General features: G+C 39.2%; 1 pseudogene; it reads right to left on the bottom strand.

Annotated features, from left to right (window-relative positions):
* Nucleotides 1-3,647: 3,647 nt before the first annotated feature.
* LOC145089001 (putative mitochondrial protein AtMg00820 pseudogene) lies at nucleotides 3,648-3,959 on the bottom strand (annotated as a pseudogene).
* Nucleotides 3,960-8,752: the final 4,793 nt, after the last annotated feature.

The following is an 8,752-nucleotide window of genomic DNA, read 5'->3' on the forward strand; positions in this document are numbered from 1 at the left end:
GCTTTGGGGGATGACTATTGAGGGAAGTTCCGAAGCAAGTTCCTTGACAACGTCATCGTATGAAGGAGGAACATAGGGCGTGTTGCTTTGAATAGCCCGGTTCCTCATGGAAATAAGGGTGGATTCAACTTGAGCTCGAGTCAGATCTGGACGCCTTGATGTTGCCCCGTTCACATAATCTTCCCACAAGGGGTCATTAGTACCTGGTCGTCCTGTACGCCTTCCGGGTATCAGACCAGTTGTGGCATTGGAAGATAGAGGGACTGCCCCTTCTTCCGGATGCTTGGGTTCCGGAACAACGGTTCCTGAGTGTGTGCGTGTTGAAGAAATAATGGGATTAGCAAAAATGACATGTGAGTGTGTTCCAGGGGGGCAAGGAACCTTGTTCAACACCAATAGCACCCTTTTGGGAGGGAGAGGGTGGACTATGTGTAGACTCCCCGTCAGTGTGTGTTTGTGAAGATGAAACATTGAGGGGTACCTCAGATGAATGGACGGGAGGGGTGAGCGCACGGCCATAATCAGTCGGAATGTCATGAGTATCCTCCTGTTGAGAGGGGACACAGACTTTCGTTTTCTTTTTGGCCATGGGATTGAGGGGAGAGGCCTAGCGTTTGGCCAACTTCTTAACTTTTGGTCCGGACTTTGTGTGAGTGGCCTCTTCCAGAATAGGATCAACTGAGACTGGGGCAAGTTGTGTTGGGTCAAACACAACCGAAGTCTCAAGATGGTGTTTCAAAAAAGGGGATCCGGAGGGGATAAGGGCCAACATGTTGTCCGGGAGTCATCTGACCGGAGCAAAAGATGATTGGTCCGGAATTCTGTAAGACTTGACAAGTTTAAAGGATACACATACCTCTGGAGGAATGGTGCTCACCGAAATGGGAATGTTGAGTTCCTTGAAGATTTGCTCAATTGTCAGGGCCCAAAACCTAGTACTTGAAATTTCATTAGGTTTCCTCTTGATGGCAAATTTGCAAAAGTGTTGCCATAGAACTTCCGGAAGATCGACTGTGTTATTTCGTCTGGTATAGATGTTGAACACCACGTTCAGCCAGTGTTTACTGGGTGTATCAGTGCTGCCATGCTTGGCAGATAGACCGCGAATTATGAAGTGCATGAGAACAATATAGAGCCCGGAAACAACAGTATTCTTGAAATCCTTTGCTCGATAATCTTGATTATACCCAATGAAAGTGAGAAATGTCTGAAACTGTTCAGCGGTTGGTTCTACAACTGTAAAACCAGTAGGGTTGGGGGAAACTCCAATCGCCTTGAGGAAGGTAGCTTTATAGACAGGAATAGGGCAATCATCGATGATTGATGCCAACAAAACATCATCTTCAAGATTGATGCTTGAAAAAGCATGACGAAGATGAGAAAGAGGGAGTGGAGGTTCTGGGATTTTGTTAAGCAGAGTGGAGAGAGGATGATGGGCAAGAAACTCAATCATGATCCTAATGGATTCATCGTAGCCGAGGGGGTTTAGTGAAAATAGTTGAGTGGTATCACAAAGAAATGGTTCTTGATCAGCCGATGACAATGAACCCTTCGATCCTTTTGAGGATTTCTTCCTAGCAATCAATTTCTTTGGGGTTTGAGCAGTAGAGGTTTGGAGCTGGAGGGTTCCATTGTTGAAAGCTTGAAGAACATGAAGAATTGTGAGGGTTTTAGAGAGGATTTAGGATCAAGAGAGTGTAAAGTAGTAAAGGTAAGTTATGAAAAGGTATTTATAGGTAAGAGAATTCGGGTCGGGTTGGAAAAAGGTAATGATGATGATTCAAGATTCATCATGTTGCATTTAATGTTGGGATGAAGAGATTAGACATTTGACGTGATAGGGGAAGGCAATTCGTCCAAAAATGGGTAATGTAACCGTCAATTCGTTTTTCCAATTAAGAGGGCGTGCAATCGTGTCAAGCAAATTGAGGAAGATTGGATAAGGATCTTCTTGAAAACTAACCGTTAAGAAAACGTTTCACCTTATTATCTCTTGCTATTCTAAATGAATTGTTCCAGACAGTGCATGATCCGGAAGAAAATTGAAAATATCGGAAAATTTTGAAAATTCCGGAGCTTGTTTGAAATTTCAGAGCACTTTTTGAAATTCCGGAGCACTTTTTGAAATTCCGGGGCTATTTTTGAAATTCTAGAGCACTTTTTGAAATTCCGGAGCACTTTTTGAAATTCTGGAGCTATTTTTGAAATTTCGGAGCTATTTTTGAAATTCTGGAGCAAATTTGAAATTTCGGAGCTATTTTTGAATTCCGGAGCAAATTTGAAATTCCGGAGCGTCGAGATTTTTGGAAATAAGAAACTAACCTGTACAGCAGTAGAAACTCAATCAAAAATCAGTACACAAGATAAGTAAGGATCATGTGTATTCAGAAGAAAAATAGTTCCAAAGCAAAATAAATGAGTTCGGAGCATATTTTTCTGCGGAATACTTCGATCAGAGAGAACATGTCTCTTGAAAGAATTGAGGATCAGACATCATCATACTCATTCTTATTAGAAATCCAAAAAATTTGGTTTCATCTAAAGCCTTAGTAAAGACATCAGCAATTTCATCATCAGATGGAACAAAAATAAGTTCGATGTTACCATTTAGAACATGATGTTTAATGAAATGGTACCGAATGTCAATATGCTTTGACATGGAGTGTTGAATTGGATTGTGTGAGATGGAAATGGCACTTTGAGAATCACAGTAGATAGGAATGCGTTGAAATTGGTAACCATAATCCAAGAGTTGAGATTTCATCCATAGAACTTGAGAAGTATAGCTGGAAGCAGTAATGTATTCAGCTTCAGCTGTAGAGAGAGCAATGCAGTTCTGTTTCTTGGATGACCAGCTGACTAAACGACCACCTAGGAATTGAAATCCTCCGAATGTACTTTTCCTATCAAGTTGAAGACCACCATATTTTGAATCCGAGTAAGCTTGCAGAAGGAAACTTTCATCTGCTGGGTACCAGATTCCGAGGTTCTTTGTGCCTTTGAGGTACTGGAAAATTTGTTTCACAGCCAAAAGATGAGACATCTTTGGATTGACTTGAAATATGGCACATAATCATGTTGAGAACATTATGTCCAGACGACTTGCAGTGAGATAGAGTAAGGATCCAATCATTCTTCGGTATTTCTTTTCATCTATTGAAACGCCCGAAGGGTCGGCAGAGATTTTGTGACCGAAGCCCATAGGTACCTTGGCTGAGGCACAGGTGTCCATAGAGTATTTCTTAAGAAGCTCAAAAATATACTTTCTCTTGGTGAATGAAGATACCTTTGTTGGTCTGTTTGACTTGAAGGCCAAGAAAGAAGCTTAATTCTCTACTCATGCTCATTTGAAAGCGACTGACCATAAGTTTGGCAAAATCAGCAACCATAGATGAATCGGTAAATCCAAATATGATGTCGTGCACATAAATTTGTACCAGCATGAGATGTTTTCCATTTGATATTTGAAACAAGGTTGGATCCAGAATACCTCTTTGAAAGCCTGAGCGCTTGAGAAAATCAGTGAGTGTTTCGTACCAAGCTCGAGGAGCTTGCTTTAGTCCGTAGACAGCCTTCCGGAGTTTGTAACAGTGGTTTGGAAAGGAAAGATTAATAAAACCAGGGGTTTGTTGAAGGTAAACTTCAGTTTAAAGTTCACCATTTAGAAAAGCACTCTTAACATCCATTTGAAAAACTTTGAACCCTTTGTGGGCTGCGTAAGCGAGGAAGATTCTGATAGCTTCAAGTCGTGCAACAGGAGCAAATGTCTCGTCGTAATCAAGACCTTCAATTTGAGTGAAACCTTTAGCTACCAACCTTGCCTTATTTCGGATGATAATTCCTGCATCGTGTAGTTTGTTGCGAAATACCGATCTTGTACCAACAATAGGATGATGTTGAGGAGGAGGTACAAGAGTCCAGACTTCATTGCGGTCAAATTCTGCCAGTTCGTCTTGCATGGCTGTAATCCAATCAGCATGCTCTAAAGCTTCCTTGATAGATTTTGGTCAATCATGGAAATGAACGCTGAGAAGTGGCATTCATTTTGAATATTAGTAGCTGAGCGAGTTTGAACACCAACATTTGGGTTGCCAATCACTTGGTTTGGAGGATGATCTTTCGTCCAAACATGCAATCGAGGGAGTTTTTGTGCAGCGGAGGATCCTATATCAACAGTAGAAATGATTTGCTCCCCTGAATGATTTTAGTATTGGAATGATGCTCCCCCTACACTTCTGAACCAGAACCAGAGATATTTACATCATCATTGGAGGGAAATTCAAAGAAGTTTTCATTTTCATCATTGTTGATTGGATTGGAGTCATCGAATTCAGCAGCTGCATCATGGAAGCCATCCACATTTGATTCACGAGAGGGATAGGCATTATTCTTCCCCTCAACTTGAGAAGTTTGGAATGGTTCGGAATCAAATGGTGATAGGCTAGGAAGAGGACCAGATAGATTATGAGAAACTGGGGCTTCCGACGAAGGAATTTGAATCAGAGATGATTTTGATTTAGATTCGGAATCAAGAGCGGTTTCGGAAGAGCCAAAGAGAGTTTCAAAATCAACTTCGAGAATAGTTTGAAGGTTCGGACATCCTGGCGAAGGATCATTAGACTCCATAATATGAGTAGTAATATGAGAGGGACCAAAATTTCGAACAAAGTTGTCATCAAAGGTAACATCAAAGCTTTCTTCTAGAACACGAGTTCTACGGTTGAGGACTCTGTAAGCCTTGGATTTTGAAGAGTACCCAAGAAAGATAGCTTCATCAGCTTTGGGTTGGAACTTTGAGAGCTGGTCACGGTGGTTTTTGATGAAGCATCTGCAGCCGAAGACATGTAGGGACGAGATGGTTGGCTTCCTACCATTCATGGCTTCGTATGGAGTCATATTGAGACGTCGATTGATGATGCTTCGGTTTTGAGTGAAACAGGTCGTGGAAACGGCTTCAGCCCAAAAATAGAGTGGCAAATTTGCATAGTTCAGCATGGATCGAGCAGCTTCAACAAGTGTTCTATTTTGTCTTTCAACTACACCATTTGGTTGAGTGTAGGGAGCTGAAAGATTGTGGTTGATCCCTTTTCTGTGAGAAACTTCTCGATGATGGAATTAACAAATTCTGAGCCATTATCACTTCGGATTCTTCTGATAGGGAGCTTGATGAGAACTTCGATTCCTTTGATAAAATTAATGAGCTCAGAGGCTGTTTCGGATTTGAGCCTCGGGAAGAAGACCCAAGTGAACCTTGTAAAATCATCAACAATCACAAGAATGTATTTCTTATGATTTAATACTTTCCACAGAGGATGGTCCACAAAGATCAATGTGCAGGAGTTCTAAGGGATCGGAGATGGATTTTTTAATAATGACAGGATGACCCTTCTTTGATTGCTTACCACACTCGCATGCAGCACACAAATGATCGTTTTCGAACTTGAGCAGAGGTAAACCTCTTACCATTTCACCAGATACCAGATCAATCATGTATCGAAAGTTCAGGTGTGCGAGCCTTCGGTGCCATAACTAGCTGACATCAGGAACAACTTTGGAGAGAAGACAGAGTTGAGGTTTCCCAATAATCATGTTGATGTCGAGAGGGTACATGTTTTTTTTGTGAAGGGACTTTATCAAACATTCCTTTCGGTCTTTAGTCATCACATAGCTATATTTTTTGGAGAATTCCACACGTTGATTAGAGTTAGTGAGCTGAGCAACACTTATCAAGTTGTGCTTCAAGTCAGCTACATAAGCAACATGTGTGATAGAGAAGTTTCCATTAGTGAGTATTCCGTAACAACGAATTTATGAGTTGCAGTTGTTGCCATAAGTCACATAACCAGCATTTGGAGAAAGCTTCAGATCACGCAAAAAATCCTTCTGCCCCGTCATGTGCATGGAGCAAGCAATACAAATATACCATATTGTTTCTTGCTCCACAGCACAAAGTGCCTACACATTTAGCAAACAGTGGAGCTTTTAGTCTCAAAGTTAGATTTTGGGACATAGGCATGGACTTTGGACTTAGATTGTGGCTTTGAGACAGCTACTTGTTTTTTGATGAGATTTCTTGAATGCTTTGGAAAAAGACAGAATGCCAAAGTCTTTTCATCAATCCAATAGTCATATTCGACTATTTGTGGGTTAGGAATTGATTTCTTTCTTTCTTTGAAATGAAAACATTTTATTGACTCTGGGACAATTGCTTTGTCAATGGATGTTTTGATTTTTCACACAATATTTTTATTTGAAGATTTTGAAACAGTGTTTTTTGGACTTTTGAATTTGTTTAGTGACACATTGTTTTGGTTTAAAAATTATGCCATCAGATTTTGCAATAAAAACGGATGATGTATTTTGAAATTGTGGTGAGGTATTTTGGACAGATTTAGCGCTGACATTTGTACGAGCAAGAAGCGATTTGGAGTTTAGGACTTCTTTTGGTTTTGGATGAACAGGAGATTTTGAAGACCTCTTCATGATCCAAGTAGGAACAAAGGAGTTCTGACTATGAGTGTAAACACTGGGATTTCGGAACGCACTTGGTTTAGATTCAGCAAAAAATCTAGAATTTTGTCTAGTTCTGACTTCCTTTTTGAAATCATTTCTTGCTTCGACCTTGGGATCTACAACATCCATTCTATTCAACATTGGTTTCTTCTTGTAATGAGGAGAGGAACTAGAGGATTGTCCTTTCGAGGGATTTGAAAATTTGGGAGTGATGGGAACCAATTTAGATTTTGAAAGAACTACGGAATTTGATTCACATGAATCAGAGGACACATTACTTACGACTTCAAATTTTTCATCTAGAGATGCCCATGTGAATTCCGAGGCATTGGCTTCAGTGGTTTTCAGAATAATTTTCTCAATTACACAGTTGTTGATGTGATTGCTTATAGGAACATAGTCTACACAATTTGAAAGACTATGGTGATATTCCGTGGTCCGATTCTGTCACAACTGTAAATTTTAAGCTATGTAATCTATACATTCAAGTTAATGTGAATCAAAAACTTCAATCAAATACAACATGCTAGAACTACAAATAGTCATCAAACAATTGGAGACCCTAGAAGTTCTTATTAAGTTTATTTTGGACTAGAACTTCCTTATTGGATCCAAATGGACCAATAAGCTTCCAATTAGACTATCATGGGCTTAGAACCCTAATTGGACTCTAAGTGGACCCATATTTACTTATTCCAACATTTTAGGTCATGAATGGAATGGATTAAGAGCCTTGATACATGAATAACCTAAAACTAGTTCAAGAAAAACATAAAAATCCTACTACACTCCTTTAGACTTAAAACACACCCTAATTAACACTAATGTTGGGCTTAGGGGCAAAAGCCCAAATTTTTCCTCTTTCCCCTTCATATTCTCGGCCCAAGGCCCAAATCCAAGGGAGGTTGACTTTGGTTGCCACCTCACTATTACCTAATGGATTTCTAGGCATATATCACATACTTCCATGCATGTATCACTTCAAGAGTCACTTCTTTCTCTCTTCTCTTCTTGCTCTCGGCCAAGCATCATCACACACACCAAAATATCTCAACTTTCTCTCTAGAACACTCAAAGAACTCTCCTTCCCTCCCCTCTCCAAAAATCTCGAAATTTAGGGACTTTCCAAGAGGATTTTGCAAGTAAATCATCATCTAAGGTAAGATTATGCATAGATCTATGGTTTAAATTCTTTTGTTATCAAAATCTCTTCCTAATCCATGTAAAAACCGTGATCTTGCACTCTAGAAACCCCATAATCTCGAAAAGTTCATCAAGGAGTGCAAGGGCCAAAAATCACTTCATTTCTTCCAATTTTTCTTCAAGAACCGAAACTACCCACTCAAGGTGAGATTCATACCCCTATTTTCTGTTTTTAAGAGTTTTTGTGGGGGGGAATACAAGTGAAAGTGTAGATCTATATGTATTTGTATGCCTTGTATGATTTCCATGCTTATATGTATGCTTATATGTGTTTTAATGTTGGATCTAGCCATTAAACCCCTCAAAACCGAGATATAACTCATGTTTTATGATATTAGCTTCAAATATGTTCCTACATAATAAGTGATACTAGATAAATAGCCAAGTGGTTAGCAACAATTTTCTTTAAGCTAAAAACACACATTTTGGGCCAAAAATGTGAAAAATCCAAAAATTAAGGGCCCAAATTGACATTTTACAGATTCTGATGGTTGGAATGTGCCAAAACAGTTTTCATAAAACTATTTCTGGAATTCTATTCAATTAGTGGATTAAAAACATAAATTTCAAGCCTATTGGGCTAAAAATGAAAATTTCGGCCCAATAAGGCCCATTATGCGAATTTTTCTGTTTTGAAGGGCCAAAACTGTGAAATTCTGTAAAACAGTGGACTATAAGTGTCCCAAACCCTTTTCAAAGGTTTAAAATGCTTTTTAAATTTAAAAAGGACCAAAGTTGCAAAAATTTTCCATTTTGGGCCAAAATTGTCAAAATTGCGAAAAGATGGGCTAAAACCGAGAAAAACTGCATTTTCAGGGACTTAAACTGTTTCTTTGAAAAATATGCTGGAAAATATTAATTTCAATAATTTTTGGTGTTAAAATGTCAAGAAAAATAGTTTAAGGACCAAACCGGGAAATATTTAAATAAAAGGGTTGAAAATGTAAATTTTACAAATAATGAGGGGCTGAAAACAGAAATATTTCAAGGCTGATTCAATGTGTACAATTTGATCAAATAATGACACCTCGACTAT

This window comes from Lactuca serriola, chromosome 2, assembly GCF_051521515.1.
Source record: "Lactuca serriola cultivar US96UC23 chromosome 2, Lser_US96UC23_V15, whole genome shotgun sequence".
NCBI lineage: Eukaryota > Viridiplantae > Streptophyta > Magnoliopsida > Asterales > Asteraceae > Lactuca > Lactuca serriola.